This window comes from Protopterus annectens, chromosome 1.part1 (assembly GCF_019279795.1).
Source record: "Protopterus annectens isolate FY-2018-M chromosome 1.part1, PAN1.0, whole genome shotgun sequence".
NCBI classification, from domain to species: Eukaryota; Metazoa; Chordata; order Ceratodontiformes; family Protopteridae; genus Protopterus; species Protopterus annectens.
In genome coordinates, this window is record NC_056726.1 from 596,236,695 (window position 1) to 596,257,886 (window position 21,192).

The following is a 21,192-nucleotide window of genomic DNA, read 5'->3' on the forward strand; positions in this document are numbered from 1 at the left end:
TGTAGAACAGTCAATTTAGTGTATTTCTCCTTCTGCCAGAAATGTCATGCCTATTATATAGGCAAGACAAATAGATATTTTAAAGATAGAGTGCTTGAACACATTAGGGACATTAAAAATAAGAAAGAGAACAATGCCCTAGCAATGCATGTCCTACAAAATGATACCACACACACTTTTAAGTTTCTTGTATTACAAGTTTTAGATGTAGATATTAGAGGGGGAGATCTAGAAAATCTGCTGAGCAGAAATGGATTCTCCTCAATGCTGAGAAATCTCCAGGGTTAAATAATGCCTCTTCTATTAAACATTTCTTAAAGGCACGCCCTTTAAGACATTAGTAATGATTAATTTCTGTAGATAGTGTACATCAAACCCTTTTAAATAGCTTTTAATAAATGTCTCTATCTTTGCCCCAGATTTTCATGATATGCTTTATAGAAGCGAGTTTTTATTTGAACTGTATTATGAGGTGTCCTATTTAAATGTATTTAATTGCACTAATTGATTAATCAGGTGACTTTTTAATGAGTATTTATTGATGCATTTTGCTTTGTAAGTTTGTCTGATGAAGCGACCTTGCTGTCGTGAAAGCGCTTACCTGTTTTCTTTTTTACAATAATAAATTACGTTTTTCTACCCTTGTATGTTTAGTGCTTTTATTTATATATATATATATATATATATATATATATATATATATATATATATATATATATATATAGATAGATATATTTGGGTACAGAACCTTATGTCGCATCAACAAGTGAAAAAGACGGTACAGTGGGTCAAAAATCATCTGACTGAAAAATATTGGCTTTTACACCAACACAGTACAATGGCGATCGATGTATATGCTCTTTTCCCACTATAGTGTGATCTTGGAGTTGGTATATATAATTAGCAGGGGTAGTGGGGGGAGCAGTGTGTTTTTTGTAGAGTGATGTTTATGTTTTTGAAAGAAAGTAGTTGATCGTTGTTGGGTCAACTACTTTCCATTTTGATGAAAGGATATGCTTCCAGATATATATATGCATACATACTGGAAGGGAATGAAAATGTAGTTCCCATGTTGAGAATGCAAAAACAAAGTTAAAGGAGAACAGTGATTGCTGAAATTCTCTGTTTTCCTGTAGTTTCATTTTTTTTTTTTTTTTGTAATTATAAGACTTGTAGTTATGAGCCTTGGAATTACAGTAGGGAACCTAATTTCCTAATTTTTCTGTCCCAAATGCAAACGTGAAGAATACGGTAAGACTGTTTGATAACCACTCCATCCAAGACTGTTTTGTTGTGCACTACAGACCAAGCAATTTTCTGATGAAATTCCAATATGGTGGCAAAGCCCCTGCACTCCAAAGAAGAGGAGCAGCACTTCTGTACTCCCAGAACAACTACCTCTGAAACCACTAAAATTCAAGGGTTAGTCATAATTCTTTACAGAAGAAGCTTGTTTGGTCTGTCAAGTACAAATTAACAAGTCTTAACAAAATAGCAATTGAATGGATGAATGAACACCATTCCCTATTTATACATTTGGAAGTAAGCCTATAATATCAAGTAATGTAAACCAAAAATAATACTAAAAGTCTATGGGAGGCTGTTATTGCAGTTATTATTAGAATATGAATACAAACAAGGGTAGAATGATACACAGACTCTCCCATCTAGAGCACAGAGGAGTTACTTGCATTACATTAGGCCTAGTGCTGATCCATACTCATACTAAGGTCTAGATGATATAAAGTAAAAGGTGCATGAAATACATACTGATCATCACACTTTGAAATGTACAGTCTTAAAGACTAATTCATGTTCTGTCCTGCTGCATATATGCAGTGTCGTTATCAATGTGCAGGACAATCAGTGTTGCAAGTCTAGCTTAGGCACCAGCTTATAGTTTTAAGCATTCAAGTAAATCATTGTTAATTAAATAATGTCTCGGTTTCCCAACATCTGTCCATTTTTCAAAATCAGAGAACAGACAAAAGTGCAATACCTCAGTGGAACAGAAGAACCACTGTTAATTTTAATGGATTAAGAAGCGGAGTTGTGATTATGACAGTACTGAAGCATTCCTTCATCCAACAGAAATTCACCCAGTAGTCACTTGAAAAGTATATGCACCAAAGCAAGAAAGGTACAGGTATATATGGGACACGAAGCCACCTGCACCCATACCCTGTTATGTAACTTAGTAAAGCTAGGTTCACAGGAACCCTGAAGGAAAAGATATGCAATTCAATAATTGAACCTTAATCAAGTTTTGCTTGGTAAAATACATTTCAGTGTGTCATTATCAAATGAATCACAAGTTGTCTTGCTGTGAAATAAATACTATACACAAAAGTAGAGCATGACCCATAGACAACTATGAATAATTCTAATATACCAGGTTTACTATTAATCTGTATATTTGTGTATTTATTTATTTATTGTGCCAGTTAACTGGGTAACGATGGTTAGTGCATGACTTGAGAAAGTAAAGAACAAAAGTACCAGGAATCAGCAGGAAAATTCAGACACTAAAAGCAACATCAAAAAAGAAAATTCTAAGATCATGGCATAATAAAAAACATAATATTTTCAACCAAGTGATCTCCCAGTACATCAGCTTATAACCCACCAAGCACAAGGCATCAAATATTTATACTGCCCTAATTGTTCAATATTTTTAACAAATCTCTCCTATTTATTTTCAGTTATAACACAATATAACTGTCAAATATAATTATAAAAGAATCTAACCAATTAATAAAATCACCAGTTTCAATAAGTTATCTAAATATGGATACAGCCTAAATAATAAAAATATGACAACCACATAGCTATGTATATCAATATCTTATGTGTAGTGATCATAGGTTCACAGGTGTGTACTAGGCTAATAGCCCTGGAGCCTTTACAAGCCTAGTCCATAGAAGTGCCCTGGCATTGTGCCACCTGACGTTAGTTTCCAGTGCCTCTATCTAGTAGAGCCACTGGAGTGATCCCTGGGGTGAACTTTCTATTTCCCATCCACTCATCAAGATTTCTCTTGAAGAGAGCCAGTGAAGTGTTCTGCTTGACATGTATGGGAAGTCTATTCCAGAGCATGGGCAGTCTCTGGGTTATGTCCCTCCAGCATGCTCTTTTGATTGTGGTAATGAAGTTGAGGTCTCTGGAACATGTGGTGCGGAGGGATTGGGCTTTCTTTAGATGTAGCATTTCTAACAGAGCTGGGTCAGACATGGCTTTGTAAGTCAAGCAGAGATCACCTCTTAGTAGACGATATGAGACAGAGAATAGGTGGAGTTTCCCAAAACATTTTTTATATCTAACCTTGTTTCACCAGAGTTGTAAACTTCTGTGATTCAGAGACTGCTCTCCCACTATAACGTCACACTGGCATTAGCCACAGCACAGACAGCAATCCTGCTGGTGAAGCCACATGCAAATGCAGGCAGTGTGTTAGGTAAAACAAATTTTATTTATTTATTTATTTTATTTTACATTTGTTTACCGGGATAGTCCAACTGGATATATGTCCATTTTCAGTGGAGGCCCGGGGAGAAAAGCTCCAACATGATAACTTCAGTTTTTACAAGAATAAACACACAGATTATTTATATTGAAAAAGTTATACAGTAGTAAATATATAGTATCATTGCATTTGTTTACAAAAAATCTCAGTTACATTAACAGTTACAATCAGCACAGTATGCTTGTAGAGAACGGCCTGCAAGTATTAGAAAACAAGTTGGTTAATTAGAGTGAATAATGATGCAGCTTAGTCAGGGAAGGAGCATGGACAAAGCCAGTTGATTGTAAGATACTGTGTAATGCTTTTTTTGAAAAGGTTTAAGGAGGATTGCAAGGTGATATGATTTGGTAGAGATTTCCAGGTCTTGGCAACAGAGTTGGCAAACAGAGAATCACCTGCAGAATTGTTGGCTTTGTAAGTATGGACCATTAATTTGTCGGCCGATCTTAGTGATCCCAGGTTGTTGTATGGTTTTATTATATTAGAGAGTGAGGGGGTATTTTCAGGATGGTAAAGAACTTTGTGGGCAACTAAGAGTTGATTTAGTGTAATTAAGTTGGGGAGTTCAAGCCAGCATAGTTGTTTCACGTTCTGGCAGTGATGTGTTCTGTAGGTGGAGTTAGTTGCGAATCTGGCAATATGGTTATAGCTGTGTGAGAGCTTATTCAGTTCTGATTTATTTAGGTTTGAGAGAATGGGGGAGGCATAAGTAAGAGTAGAGAGTAGTTGTGACCTGGCAATTGCTATTCTAGCCTGTGGGGTTAAGAATGCTTTGTTTCTGTACATTGAACCAAGTTTTTTATTGATGGTCTGAACGGTCTTATTGACCTGTTGGTCAAATTTGAGCTTATTATCTATAATGACTCCTAGAAGTTTAGTGTGGGTATCTGGGGAGATGGTGGTACCATTGTTGGAAGTGATAGTGAATGAGAAAGGGGTGGTTCTATTAGTGGGAGTAAAGAGTAGGAGTTTGGTTTTGTTGGGGTTCAGTAACAGACATTGGTTAGTGAGCCAGTTTTCAATAGTGCTTAATGTATTTTGGGTTGCGTTTTGTAGGTCTGTTGGAGAGGTGGCTGAGCAGATGAGAGTGGAATCATCTGCATATTGGATGCAGGTAGCCTTAGGAATAGCTGTGTGGAGGTTATTGATGAAGACAGAAAAAAATAGAGGTCCCAGTATAGAGCCCTGAGGGACACCAAGGGTGAGTGGTAGCTGGTTGGATAGCTTGTTCTGCCATACAACTGCCTGTTGTCTGCCAGTTAGGTATGATTGGAACCACTGGATTGTGTGCCTATTGAGGGACATAGATTTGAGTGAGAGAATGAGGAGTTCATGGTTGACCATGTCAAAGGCTTTTGACAGGTCAAGAAAGAGGGCAGAGGATATTTTGTTATCATTCCTATTTTGGTTTATGGCATTTGTAAAGTCAATGAGGGCAGATGTGGTACTGTGATGTGGCCTGAAACCATGTTGGGAGTTAGATAGTAAGTTGTTTTGTATTAGGTATTGCATTAGTTGCTTATGAACACATTTTTCCATTATTTTGGCTAATGGGGAAAGAATGGCAATTGGTCTATAGTTGGATAATTCTGTGGAGTTTCCACCTTTATGAAGCGGGATGACATGGGATATCTTCCATAGATGGGGGATAGTACCCTCGGACAATGTTCTATTGATTAGTATAGCTATAGGGTAAGCAATGGCTTCAGCAGATATTTGTAAGTACTCTGCAGGGAGGAGGTCAGCAGAGAGGGTAGTAGGTTTTAGTTTTGTTAACAATGTCTTAATATAGGTAGTGGAGATTGGCTGGAAACTAAATTGGGGATGGTTACTAGTGGGGTTGGAACTGGTATTGGAATTTAGTGGAGTCAGTTGATTTGCTAGCGACTGTATGGTTTCAGTGAAATAGCTATTAAAGGCATCGGCTATGCACTCTGGGGATCTGTTAGTGAGGTTGGCGGGGGTTGGGGTGGTAGACTGTCCTGGATGGAGGATCTGATTTATGCTTGCCCAGAATTTTTGAGGGTGATTATGATGCTTGTTTAGTAAGTTCTGGTAGTAGCTTTTTTTATCTAGTATAATTGATTTTTTTGTTTCATTTCTGAGTTGCCGGTATTTTAAGTGGTCAAGTGGGGTTTTAGTTGAGCTTAGTGCTCTCCCCCCAGAACTGATGGTGGTTCTAGAATAACATGACATGCACCCATTCACTTCTATGGAATGTTTGCAGCTCATACCATAACTATAGTTAGGTAATGTTGAAGTGTGTGGAAGTCTGTTGCAGCACTCATGTGGCTGCATGGATTTGTGTGTGTCCAGGTGATCACCCTGTGGGAGGTAAGCATACGAAAGCAGTATGCATACATATGCGTGTGTGTGTGTGTGTGTGTGTGTGTGTGTGTGTGTGTGTGTGTGTGTGTGTGTTTCTGATGGGAGGTGCCTATATAACCGCGATGCATGGGTTGGTATGGGGAACACTATCATGGTCTGTTCTGACAGAGCAGTGTTTGATTCAGAGCCATGATAATCAGCTTCTAATGAGGTATTAAGTCAATGCAAAATATAAACTAACTGAATTCATTTAATTCTTAATCCTGATCCTTCATAGTATTAACGGAATTTTCCTCCATAAACAAGTCTCAGTCAAAGATGTGTTTATTCTTTCAGCTATTTCTCTGAACATGGCATGCCAGTACCAGAGCATAAACTTTTAAGTATCCTGGGTAGTGCATCTCCACTTTACAATACAGATATGAATATACTCTCTGTGGGGAAATGTATCAGCTCACTTATAGGTTCATAGGTAAATACTAGGCTAGCTGCCCTTGTAGGCCATTTTAAGCCTAGTCATTTCCCCTTTTTTCCTTAAAATAAGTTACCCCATTTGGTTATATATTGGTCTTACCCATCCCATGGTCGATAATTATATATTGTCCATAATAAGAAGAACGGGGATCATACCATAAATAATTCAAGGGGACAGAAGCATGGAATACAGCATTTAGGAGCTGCATCTGTCCATTAGTAGTCCAGAGGACAGTCCTGGGGCAAATTTTCTGTTTCTCAACTATAGCTCTAAAGTTGCACTTGAAAACAGACCAGGATGAACCTTGTTTTATGGGGAAGGGGACTCTGTCTGTTCCATAGTAGTGGTATCCTCTGCAAAATATATCTGTCCCTCCAAACCACTCTGCTGATGTTGCAGAAGAGGTTTAGATCCTTAGACTGAGTACTTCTGATGTCATTTGACCTGCTAATGTTCAGTAAATCCATCAGTAATGGGTCAGAGGATGCCTTGTATGCCAATCACAGGTCACCTCTTAGCAGTCAATAATACACCAAGTATAGTGACAGGGCGTTGAGTTAGCCCATGTTGTTTAGGTCTTTTATCCTTTTAGTAAGGCATCTCTGTGGGCATTCCAGTTGTTGCATATGTCTGGACAGATACATGTCAAAGGAGGCATTATGTTCAATGACTGTCCTAATGAGGGCTGAGTAAAGGGAGGCAATGACATTCCTGGATCTAGACAAAATCCCTTTGTTTCTAAGCTGTGCAATACAAGAACTTTCTTACAACAATAGACACATGTTGGTCAAAAGTTAGTGGATGTCTGTTATGTACTTCGCAGATGATAAAGATTCTAGTTGTCTACTGATGTACTATGTTCTTCATCTGTAACTATGTTTGTAATTGTTAATTGCTATGTAAATCCAATGTAACTGCTGTCTGTATATTTCAACTGTGGAGCCTTTCTCCCCGGGCCTCCACTGAAAATGGACCTACGTCCAGTCGGACACTCCCGGTCAACAAATGTAAATAAATAATAAATACATAAATAAAATAGTTCACTGTCCACATAAGTTCCAAAATCCTGAATGATATAATCTATCTAAACCACCCATAGATGTCATTTGTCTTTTTAAAAATGCATCCACCTCTAAAGAGACAGGTCAGACTAATTATTAAAGTTGTCTAACACAAAAAAGCACATCATACTTTTGTAATAAAATTATACATAACATTTTTCTTATTTATTATTATGTATTTCTTTTAAATAAATAAGTGAAATGTTATGTATAAATGTTATAAATAGTTATCTTACTCCCTGAGTGTGAAATTCAGAGAGTCAGTAGGCCCAAAGAAAAATGTAACTCATAGACACCAGGGTTAAATTTGTATCCATTCTAAAAATGCTTAATAATAATTCTGATAGGTTAACTCTGATTAGTATACATTTTTCAAACATATGGCTTAACTCAGTTCAAACCCTCTTTAAAAAATCATCTCAAAACGACATGGCTCTGCTCCTGAATAAAGCCTGCCTGATGCTCAGCACTTTCTCTTCTTCCACATTAGCCTCATCCTCCTCTTCTGTCACATGTCACTCCCTCACAGACTGCAAGATCCTAAGGCTCTTCTAACTCCTTCTCTGGTTTCTATACCATATCCTTAAACTACTGCTCAGGCTGTATTGCTTCTATTCTTTTTAACTCTCTCACTATCTTTTTGCATCGCTAACTTTTTGGTTAGTATTTTCCTAACTGAAACTAACATTCTATTTTTTTTTATTTTCTGGTCATGTACTATAGCAGTCAATGCCACACATTGCACTACCTACATACTATGTTTTTTGTATAATGAGAGTGATTATTATTGTCTATAATGTTTTTAACTCTATAGAATTGTCTAGCTATGTAGTATATATATTGTAACATTGTGTAACGTAGTTTGTTCTTTCAACTTATTTTGTATAGTATTTCTAATGTGATTTGTACTGCACTGGATTTTACTGTATTCTTTATTGTACTGTATGTGGAGCTTTTCTCCCCAGGCTTCTGCTGAAAATGGGTTCTGTAGACCCAGTCAGACCACCCCGGTAAACAAATGTCAAATAAATAAGTAAATATATGACAGTGAAAACATGCCATACTAAACATTATAGGCAAAGGAGGTGAAGTGTAACATTGATAAAGACATGTAGAGAAAACTTGACGCAGAACAATTTTTCATGCAAAAACATGATAATGGTCTTCCAGAAAAATCTTGAAGTATTAATAGTGTACTCATTCCCATTACTGACTTATCTAGGGTTCTTGCCTTTAAAGCACAAGTAGCAATGTCTATCTCCTAACTCCAATGTACTTTACAATAACATCATACATTTATACAGGTAAGTCTATCCCAAATGGGCTAATACAGGACATTTGTAATAGAAATGTTAGCCTTCTGTTAGGCTAATCTACAACATCTCTTAATGCCATACTTAAGTTGCCTAGAATTTCAATTATTAAATCCGTGGTGGTGCAGCGGTAGCGTTGTTCCCTCACAGCAAGAGATTCTCCCATTCGATTCTCGGCTGGAGTGCGGGGAGTACCTTCTGTGTGGAGTCTGCATGTCCTCCCCGCAGTTGGGTGGGCGTTCGAAAGACATGCGTAAATGGGCGTGTCTTTGTTGAAGGTTGAATGTCGAGCTGGCACCTCGGCATTCATCAAAATCTACTGCCAATCAGTAGCGGACCGGAGTTCCGCTGCAGCGACCCCTAACTGGGAAAAGCCGAAAGACAACAACATATTGTTTAGAATGTATATGGCAATGTCCAGACCTCCCACACTCTCTGTCTCTCTCTGCCTCCCTCTCGCTTACGAATTGCAGCTGACTCTTAGGGCACCCTGCAATAGCCACCACTATCCTTGGAGTTTACAAAGCAGAGGGGGGAACAGAAGTAGGTTTCCAGGTCTTTCTACTATATTACAGATGCACAGTCAGATCTATGGACAGTTTAGGGGAAGAAACCAGAGTACTATGAGAAAACCCATGCAAATGCAGAGAAGACATTTATTTATTTTATAATAATTTATTTTAGATTTCACTTATGACACTATATACAGTCCTTGCATATTTGATTTTTCTGTTATTTATTTTTTCAAATACCATTTCCAATTATTGGGATTTAGTAATTACACACTTATTTTACTAAACACGGCTTTAAAAGGTTTTTGTGGGTTCTTATGAATGCAGTTTTCTACTATAGTTCAATGATAATCCATATATTTTTTTAATTTTACAATATTGTAATAGTATAGTGTGAATAGTTGTTAAAATATAATTTAGTTGTATATTTTATTTAATTTGATTGTATTTATTGTAGGTTTGTAGTTTCTGGTCCATTTTACAAGTAGTGTCATTTTCAGATTAGCTGATTGTAATATGGACTTTATTTTATTATATATCTAGTTTAATTTAACTTTTTTCTAGTTTTGATTATTTCATTTCCAGGGGGTGGAGCAGTCTTTATGTGGTTTGACTATGGCTGTTTTGTGTGTACAGTATGTGAATTTGTTTTGTTTGTTTTTTTTTGTGTGTGTGTGAATGGAGCTGAAAGGTGATAAATAAAAACATCTATATTCTGTACAAATAAACCTTTTTTATCTGCCATGTGTAAGTGTCACTTGCTAGGGAATAGATAGATAGATAGATAGATAGATAGATAGATAGATAGATAGATAGATAGATAGATAGACATATTGAAAAATATCACCAAAATTACTTTTTAAAGGAAGTCAGGATCTTGCATGGTAATATCACTGTACATCTTCTAACTCCCTAATCTTCAAAATGCCAAAAACTACAATGCAGGGAACTATGGAGTTAAACAATACTTCTTCAAAAATATTAAATGCAATAAAGTATGTTAAAGTGATAATAACAGCATGCATCTCAAAAGCAATCATTTTTCATCTTCCCTGTTCTGCATTATAAGTACACCCCAGACCCACAGCAAACACTTCTGTTATGCCTTATATAACCCATCCCTCAAGACAATGGCAGATTTATACCTCACACACAAAGAACCTATTGCAGCACATCCCTTGTAGTGCGAACTCTCAAACCTGAACATGCACTTACATAGAAAACAAGCTGGAAGGAGTTTGGGCTGGTGTGGCATTTCAGCTCAGTGGTATCCAGTGGTAGTTTGTTTGAGTTAGCTACAAATGTGCCTTTATCTTGAGGAGCAGGGTGTGTACTGTGGAACAATGTGGGTGTGATTGTTAAGGAACAGTATGGGTGTACAGAAATAAGGTCATAATGGAGTTCTGTAAGGCATACAATTAAGAGTCAGTCATGGTACAGTCTTCCCTTAGCCTTTTTTCCTCTTTCATAGTATTATTGTAGGACAGGCAGCAGTTCCATTACACATACACAGTGATTCCACAGTATCATTGGCATCTACATAAATATATTAATAAACAGAAGACACTTGACACTTCTATAAAATACTGCAGAATGCTCACTGCCTAACAGCACTTGTTCAGTGGGTAATATTAAGTTACTTTTAAACAGAAACAGAGGAAATGTGTCACTAGGGAGTGAGCATATTAGGAAAATGTGTTAAAGCATAACATTTCCTGTTTGACACAGAGCTCTGAAACTTGTTCCAAGTGAAAGATAAAGATGTCTGGCCTAAATAACTACCATCTGTGCTCACTTTGCAAAGCTTTCTTTTACCATTTTTAGATAACTATGCATTCATTTTTCAGTCTTCGACCCATTTCAGTTTATGCCAAAATACACAAAATGTCATTTGTTTTTAAATGTGATACAACAACTGAAGCTGCAGCCTATAAAAGTCATAGCTACAGATGTGTTAAATGCTAGATGGTATGGAGACAGGGAGGACAATGACATCTTACTCCAATGTAAAGCTACGGAAAAGTCTTGTTTTAACACTGGAGACAGGCCATTCCATAAAACAATCAGATAATGCCAACATCGTCTGCACATATACATTCCCCAGCTGATCCAAGAATATAACTACAATTATATATATATATATATATATATATATATATATATATATATATATATATATATATATGTAGTTTGGAGCTTCTGTCCTTTAGCTGACAGCTGTGCTATAGCATACAGTGGTCTTAAGTATATATTGCCAGTATAAAGCCTAGGTGCAACAGTAATTGCAGTAGGTTTCTACTCATCATTAAATATGTTAGAAAGGTAGATCAGAATGAAGTTATCTGATTTTCTAGATAATGTAGCCTTTCCAAATAATCACTGTCACTGCATGACAAATGAGCTGAATTTATACTATTTATTATAATTTTTCAATATCAAACAGTTTAAAATCACTAAGCTCATTGTCAAGACAAGTCACTGCATTAGCCATTTCTGCTCAGCTCTTTAATGCAGTTGTTTCTGTTTAAACTTATTGCAATTTTGTGGTCACCAAAACAGTTATAATTTGGAATTGATCACGTAACCAGTGTAGGAATTTGCCTCGAGGGAACAAGTTCTTCTAATAAGTGTCCATCTCCAGAAAGGAACCCAGTGTCTGGAGGTCCCCATTTGTAGTCAAGCTGTACACTTATATGCTCAAGAATTCTGGACAAAGTCAAAAATAATGAGGGGCCAAAGGCCCATAATCATGGGTAATTTTTAAATATTACTCTAATTTACTTAAAAATGTAATAGAACAAAAGGTTTTGCATCAACATGCATTTTCTGAATATTAAGTGTGGAACTCTAATGAATGGCATTATTGACTCACTGTAATCCTCAGTGATTTAGCAGAAATTGAAAACTTTCATGAGGGACATGGCAAAATATGAAGCAAAGTTAGGAACGTTTTGCAAACTCAGGGACATTTGAGAGTTATGAGCCAAACAACATGGTGCTGTTGACACTCTCTTGTGCTAGCATCATGTACCTCATATCGGTGTCTGCATGAAGTGTGTTTACCTCCATCTGAAATTAAGCATCACTGTTGTTAAGCACCACTGTTGTTAAGCATACTGAAATAACCAACTCATTATTCATTGAACCCTGGATGCAGCATTGTCGGTTCCCACCTGCTACACTGTCTCCTATGTGTCAGTATAGCTTTATGCTGCAAGGGTAGTTTATGTAAAACATTTTGGATGATTCAGCTGCAACATATTACCAGCAAGACACAGTGAGAACAGTCATGCAGGAAAACAATCAACCAACCATTCCCTGAAATGGGTCTAAAATAAGTGCTGAGTGGACAACAAAGAAACAGTCACATGCATCTATAAGAATTTATTTCACTCAGCTTTTAACCACATAAACCCAGTAACCACATAAACTCAGTGGATACAAGTTTCTTTTTAGGGACACCTGGGCCAATTGGTCAGATGTAATGAGAAACAAAACACTCGGAACAAGCATTATCACTCAAGACTGCCCATGCAGATGGAGTTGTAGATGCATATATTTTCAGAAATTAAGATCCTGATTTTGTCACCTGCTGCTGTCAGTGATGATTTGGGAATGCTACAATTTCAAATGTCTGAAGTAGGATATTATTTAGTAAATATGAGATTTTGCAGGATGGACCTTGCTGCTATCCAGTATGGAATATCTATGCTCATTTATTGTTGAATTAGTCATTACTGCACAGCTCTAGTACTGTCTGCTGTTTCATCTGTTATTACTGCAGCTCAGATACAGTGCCATGGATTGTGCAACATTTAGCAGAAACTTTGAAAATAGTTTTCTTGTAAGTTTGTTACAAAGTTTACAGGAAATTTGGAAAATATATTTATCCTAATGTATTAGATAATATATTAGTTTTTGATTTTTTTTATAAAGCATACAAGTGCCTAAATCAGGACTGTCCAAGAAAAGAAAAAGATAGATAGTAACCTTAGCGATAATACATTTAATAGAAAACATGAGTTTCTGTTATGCAAAGTAGTTATGTTTCTTGATAAATAACTATCTGACAATAAGCAGTAAGGTGGCTGACTATTTGCTTTGTTATTCTGATAATTCTTCCAGTCAATAAATTATCCATGTATTTTTGCCATACATGGATACAGTAGGATTGCGCTAACTTGATTTCATCATAGCCCATTCAGCTGACCTATGCAGACTGAGTCAACACTGAGTTGTATGAGGGACGCAACTCCCCCACACCATATTGTGCAGTGGATCCATGCAAGGGATGTACCCACTGCCCCCAGCTATTATAACTAACTCTAAAGTTGTCCAACCTTGAATTAAGAAATAAGTGTTGAATCTGAGCCAGTTTGTTCTGTTTGGCTCAGCAGAGTATACTTTAGTAATTCTGGTCCTGGTGAAGTGTCCAAATACCCAAATGAAATACGTTGAAAGACATATAGCTAAATTCAGAGATAAAACCCTATCTTACTATGGGGACATTAACAATGTAATTATACAGATTACATTCTTATAAGGTATGAGTTAAAGCCATGGAACTGGAGAGAGAGATCTTTAATGATGAGGAACACGATGAAACCTGAGAATATTTTATAATAAATTATTAATCTTAATTTGCAAGTAAGCCATGTAGATCCAGTAAATATGCATGTAAAGTATTGTTACTGTATACCATAGTGGAACAGATATGTATCATTAATTTCTAGGAAAAGGAAAAAGCCGTGGTAAAATCATAAAGACGCCCACCACAAATACTAATCACCAAATATATTTAGTATCTGCAAAAAAAATTAGGAGATAAATAAAAAAATAGAAAGCTAAATATGAATTAAACTTGTTAAAAGGAAAAAAGCTGTGGCTGTGATACCTTGAGCAGTATTGCATTAAAGTAGGTAGGTATATATTTCTGACTGTTGACAGGTTGCATATATTTTGGCAAGCAACTGCTCAGCCAATACTACTGCTGCTGCTTGTGGACACAAGTCTTATTATACCACTTTGCAAACACTGTAAGAAATACCAATTATTAAGATATTTTTGGTGGAGGATGCTTTAAACAGTAGTATTTGTGATACTACAGAAGTCTGAGCAATTTGAAGGATTATTTATTTATTTGGGGGGGGGGGTTGAGTAAAAGTAAGGATTATACTGTTCCTTATTTAGCCTAATCATTTAGTTTGAATGTGGCTAAAAAATGATGTGTCCTTGCTTTGTAAAAATGGCAAAATTATCTTAGTACATAAAGAAGGGGGGAATCGTAGTCTAAACATCTATAAACTGAAAAGTCTGACATATGAATTACCATGAATTCATGGTAATTCATTTACCATAAATTACCACATTGATGGTAGATCACTGAACACATAAGGCATTATAAGACATCTGGGAACACAGGTTGACAGCAACCTCTCTTTTGATCACCACATTGCCACTGTGGTCAGAAAGTCCTTCTATGTGGCACATCTCATTATTAAGGGTTTTGGATCCAGGAAAAAAAAAGAGGTCATTGTCTTCCTCTACACTTCCCTCATTAGGCCAATCATTGAGTACAATGCCCCATTTGTCATGTACCTCACTAGACGCCTGCAACAACTGGAGGGGCCGCAAAAGTATCTCACAAAGAGGATCCTAAGTCTTAAACACTTGCTTATCTGGACAGACTCCAAAAACTCCAACTATTCTCTTTATCATATCAACTACTTAGAGGCGATCTCTGCTTGACTTACAAAGCCATGTCTGACCCCGCTCTGTTAGAAATGCTACATCTAAAGAAATCCCAATCCCTCCGCACCACATGCTCCAGAGACCTCAACCTCATTACCACAATTAACAGAACATGCTGGGGGGACAGGTTCATAACCCAGAGACTGCCCATGCTATGGAACAGACTTTTCATACATGTTAAGCAGAGCACCTCACTGACCCTCTTCAAGAGAAATCTTGATGAGTGGATGGGAAACAGAAAATTCACCCCGGGGATAACTCCAGTGGCTCTACTTGACAGAGACACTGGGGACTAAGATCGGGTAGCACTATGCCAGGGTAATCCTATGGCTAGGCTTGTAAAGGCCCCAGGGCCATTAGCCTAGTACACACCTATGAACCTATGAACCTATATATCCTGGGGAAATACTTTGAGAGGGGAATTTTAACTAGTATTCATGTAGACAGGAATTGCATAAGGGACATTTCCCAACACAGCAGATTAAGCTCTATTATTCTGATAAATATCTGTATTAATGAGGTTCACTCCCTACACTATGGTATGCTGTGAATATAATATTTCATAATTTGGATAATCCTTTTTTATACCGCACCACATGGAAAAATTATTAATACCCAAAAAAGGTGGAAACTCTTCAAATAGGTTCAGAACTGATGAATACAAGAGAGTTTATGTTGATCAAAATCCCAGGACAAGGAAGAAGAGGGTATTGATCATGTTTTTCCACTCTCTATATAGAGACCCAGCAGATTAGTCAGATTGGCAATGTAAATAGCTGATTTGGGAGGGACTGCCCGAGAATGAAAAATGGGCAATAAGAACAATTTATGTTCCCAACAAGGATAATATGGAGTTTTAAGAAAAAACACTCATACTCTGACAAAAAGTGGAGCCTAACACTAGCCCTGGCATTCTGGTAAGGTATTTTAACTTTGTTTTAGATGAGGCTCTATAATAAAGTGAACAACATAGAAAGAGTCAGGCAATGTTTAAAAACTGGATGGTATATTGTAACTGGCTAGATGGATGGAGAGAGTTTCACCTGATGAGAGACCCCCATCCTTCTCTAGAAAACTGCTACAGCAGGATAGTGGTATCAATATCACTCTTGTCTTCATCACACCAAATGTGAGAGGCGGAGTTCAAAGCCCCCCAGTTCATGTGATTGCACATGTGTCAGTCACACAGCTCACCACTCTTGATCAGTGCTGTCTCAAAGTTAGCAGGAGGCAGAAGGCACACTAGAACCCAAGCAACAAGTACACCCTTAAGCTTATCGACTCAGCTATATCGAAGAGGAATAGGGCAGGTTAATCTCAGTTAGAGATTGATGGGAAGGCAATATAGCAGCTATTAGGGGAGACACCCTAGAGCATGAGAGCCTGAAGAAGAAATAAAAGAGGGATGAAACTGAAGGGAAAATTAAGGAGCTGAAAGCAATACAAGAACTGACAGTTAAGGATGGCAGATTAAATATATTGAAAGACTTAGAATTAAGGCTAATCACTGAGATCCATGTGCTGGAGACCATCAAAACAGAAGGTGAACATATGAGGAAGGGGCAATACAGGTGGCTGAAGAGGGAAGGGGGCCCAAAAATGTATAGCCTGTTTTTTTAATCACTGGACTCCCAGGGAGGCTGTATCTCAAGTCAGACATTTTTCAGGCTTGATTATAATGGGGGATGCAGAAAGAAGAGAAGCTTTTAGGCTGATGTCCAGCACTCTTGGGTATTCTCAGTGACAAGTGCATGCCAGATTGATGTCAATAAACACAGCAAGCTTAGCAAGCCTATTACTGATGATGACGTTAGGCAAGCAATTGCTAAACTAAAGCCCAACAAAACTTCCAGCTTAGATGGCTTCCCAAAGAAATTTATAAAAGGGGGACAGCATCATCTAAAGAGAGTTAACCCATGTGCACAATTCCTTGGAATTCTTAAAAGGGGCAAACACATAATAAAATCAAGCCATGATTACAGTGATCCAGGAAAGTAGGAAAGAGGTACTGGGATTAAGAGACTTTCAGACCTTAGTCCTTATTAATAATGATATCAACCTCCTGTGAAAGATCCTAGCATCTTTATTGGACCAACTACTACCAAACTTGATCCAATAGGGATAGAATGGCTTAGCTTAAGTAGAATAATAACAGAGCAACTGCTGGGAGTTAGTAATCTTTCTCAAGAACCAATGCCATCTCCCACAAGAGCAGGTATTGCTCTCTTTGACATTCCCAAGGGATATGATATAATGGACTGTTATTCCAGATTGTAACATTTAGAAAGTTTAAGGTACTCGGCAAGGTTGCCTCTCATTGCTGTGCTTGTTTCTTGTAGTTATGGAGGATCTGGCATTTTGAATTAGAACACTCCTGAAAGACTGCAGAGATAAAAAGGCAATAGAGAATGTTCATCACATTGATCACTGCTGCAGTAGTCTTAGCTATATAGGGATATACTCTGCCAAGGATATAACAACTGGCCAGCTTCCAAAGCTTCATTGTACCTTTTACATGCCCAGTCAGTCAGCTTGACTTGAGCTGAGCTAGGTAAAAAGACACGTTTGGGCACCATGCCCTTTCAGAGATGTCATGCCAACAGAGAGTCTAAGCCAAGAAAGAACAATGGTAGGAACAACAAAAATAAGTATTCACAATCTGACATAACTTCGAGTGGTTAAATAGTGAAACTGAATTTCCCTTTCAGTTAATGATGGTGGTAAGGTAAGTAGTATCATATTTATGTATAAATAAAATATGTGAATGTTAAATGTTCAATATTTCAAACTTAGGGCCTTAAAAAGCCTTTACTTGAGTTTGCCAAGAATCAACAAATAACTATAAAATCTGAATTAAACTATTTGTCATGAGCACACTTAAAAGCGTCAAGACTTTGAGCTCTTTAAATATCCAGTGGAAGACTATTCCAATGCTTACTGGTTCTTCCACAGAATTATATTCCCTAAAGTTATACTTTAGACATGGTTATTCACTAACAAACAGCTGTTTTCTAGATTATAATGAGTTTGATCTAAATTCTGTACTAACTGGTGATGCCAAGACATCATTGTTGGCGCATTTATGCATTAAGTCCCTTCTAACCAGTCTATAAGTAATAGAATGCAATGATAGCCTGTCCAGTCCCTGACTGCTTCATACATTTGGTCTGTGCCACATAAAATTTGTGGTATTCTGGCAAATCACTGAGGACTCCAGTCATCAAATGATGATAGACATTTAACTTTTCAGATAATATATTCTTCAGAAAATAAATGCCAATTCAGCAATTGTTATAATTGTAATTTTTCTAAGTATATATGAACAATACACAAAAAACTGTCCTTGATTTGGGGCCTTTGTCTCTCATTATTCTTTCATTTTGTTCATAATTATTGTACTTAGAGGTTGGGAAGCTTTATTTATATATCACATTCACATGTGGAGTACATGACAAAGTGACTATAACTGCTGTGTGGAAGTTGTTTGTGGATAAAAGTAGCTTACCCTCTGGGCATTTGGTAAGTTAGCCATCTGGCTTTACAGGACTTGCATGTATTTTTGTGCAATAAGTGGAATATTTGTGACTACTGTTTTTGACACAAATCTGAAATTACATAACAGTCAATTGTCCCTGATTTTGGAGAATGTCCCTAATTTTGACATATTTTTGATTTGCCCTCATAAAAACGTGTGGTTTCAGAAAAATCAATGAGGGTTGTAGTCAGTAAATAATGTTAGACATTAGAGTTGAAGACTTCATATCCTTCAGATAATGCACGTTAATGCAAAATTCTAAATATATAAGATAAATCCTTCTATAATTATATGCCATTTCCCCTCATTATGTTTTGGCTTTCTCCATGATTCTTGTGAAGGAGGTTGAGAGGTATGACTTTAATCAGATGAGGTTTTCACAGCAAAATGGCTATAATTTCTGGGTGAGAAGTGGGGGCTGTCTGTGGATAAAAATAAATGACCCTCTTGCTTACTCAGTTTAAACAGCTTGACTTTCTAGAAATAGTGCACATTTGTATGAAATAAATTGGAATACTTGGACTATTGTGTACTGGTATGACTCAGGCTTGAAACAAATTGTTGTGTTTGTAAGCATTCATTTATTTCTACCGCAATCAGAAATATGAGGTGCACGGTCAACAATGGAGCTATTATTACTGAGTACAGTAGCTGTCTGTGGACGAGAATGCCTAACTTTGGCTGTCAATATCAAGTTAAATGGTCATTAGTATGGCTTTACAGGACTAGTGTGCATTTGTATAAAGCTAATTAAAATACTGTGGTTAATTGTAATTGTACTCAGACATTTGAGATGTACATATTCAAGTGACCATAACTGATGGGTACTTACATTGGTGGATTATCATGGCAGCACTTAAAATTATCTTAAAGCAGGAAGGAGAATTTAAAAGAAGATGAACAGTTACGTATGGTCCAAAAACAGTGTGTGGAGGGGCCATGGTTTGATAATCACCAAGTGCCAAAAGTGCTTAATTCTACAAATGGCTTGATTGGTTTGCCTCTTAGCTTTTAGGCCACTCTAAGAGGAAGATTTCTAGAGTGAAATCCTCTAGTAGGAGCTTTCTGGACTGTTGGGTGTACAGGACTGATTTTGATGCTGCTTTCATTACTAATATATATGCTGACCCTCACTCAGTGGAGACGTTTATCTTATCAATATAGTGGAGATGTTATTCAGCTTTACCTCCCCTTTTTTCATAAATAGTAGAGTTTGCCATTTTTAAAATCTGCTTGAATTCAGTTCTGGATGATGGAGCATTGACTTAAGCTCAGCACACCAAAGGATGAATCAGTATAACTGTTAATCAATATACATGATTCACATTTTCCTGCTCTATAACCTAACCTCTTTACTCCCCTTATATGATTACTAAACTCTATTGTCTTTTGCTACTAGTGACTGATGATACTTTCTCCATATTTATTTTTATCTTCACTTGTTGATACTGGTACAATAATACTGATTAATATATCTGTTATACCACTCTGCTTTAATGTATATTTTCTGTATATATTATTGTAATCAAACAAACTAGATTCCTGCTTTTATGTATATATAATGTATATGTTACTATATTTACTATCTGTACCACTGTTTCTACTTCTGTACTAATTAATGTTTGCATTTTTCTGTATCTCATTGGAGCTTATCTCCCCAGGCCTCCACTGAAAATGGGCTCTTTTAGGCCCAGTGGACTTTCCTGGTAAACAAATGCAATAAATAAATAAAATCTTGTTCTCTTTTCTTGTCTTACAATATACAGAGGGAATAGGATGGAATTTGCTTAAGAAGTCTGTGACCTGGATCTGATTGATGACAGCAGGCTAACACTGAAGGATCAAGAGTTAGCTGCTGCTAAGGTGTGTTATTTTCACATGGTATTTTCAAGATGCCTGCTCACTGATCAAAAACTTAATTTCAGCTCTCACAGTGTAAAAAGGAAACTGAGAGAGAAGGGCTAGTAATTCTGTTTTAGTAAAATTCAGTTACTGGCCAGTAACTACACTGCCTGGATGCCAACAAAAAATAAGAAACTTAGAGGGCCTGAAAGAAAAGCAACTAGAAAAGGTGAAGAGAAAACATTGGCTGGGAAGAATCCTGCAGCTGCTCATCAAAAAGCAGTTCAAGTTCCATCTCTGTAAAAAGAGATGGCTTCCAGTAATTCAGAGCAAAAATAAATCAAAATTGATCTGATCAGAGCTGATTACAAAGGAGTATATCAACTCATATAACAAAAAGGCTACAAAAATGGAAGAAGCTTTAAACAACTATTAAGATGAAATTATAAAAATGCAAAATCAGGGGTGAAATGAAGAAAAGACTGGCTGAGTATAAGACTGCTTAAGAAGACCTGCTATGAAAAATGGTAGAGTCACATGATGGAACACACTGTATGCTGCAAACCTGGCCAGGAGAAAGCAGCCAAGACCTGTATTAGTAAAGATGCAATCATACTAGCAGAAATAGTTGATCCTGACAAAACTGTGGCAGAAGGGAAAAGTATTAAAAATTAGAGAAGGTAGACTGCCTGTGGAAAATGATTATTCACTGTACATCAAATAGAAGAGAAGCAAATGTATTCCAGCAATTAGGGAATGTCAAAAAGCAGGTGTGAGATTCAAGATGCTGTATCCAACAGTCTTCAGAATATTTTTTCCTGATGGGTCAAGGTCATTGTGTGATGCAGAACA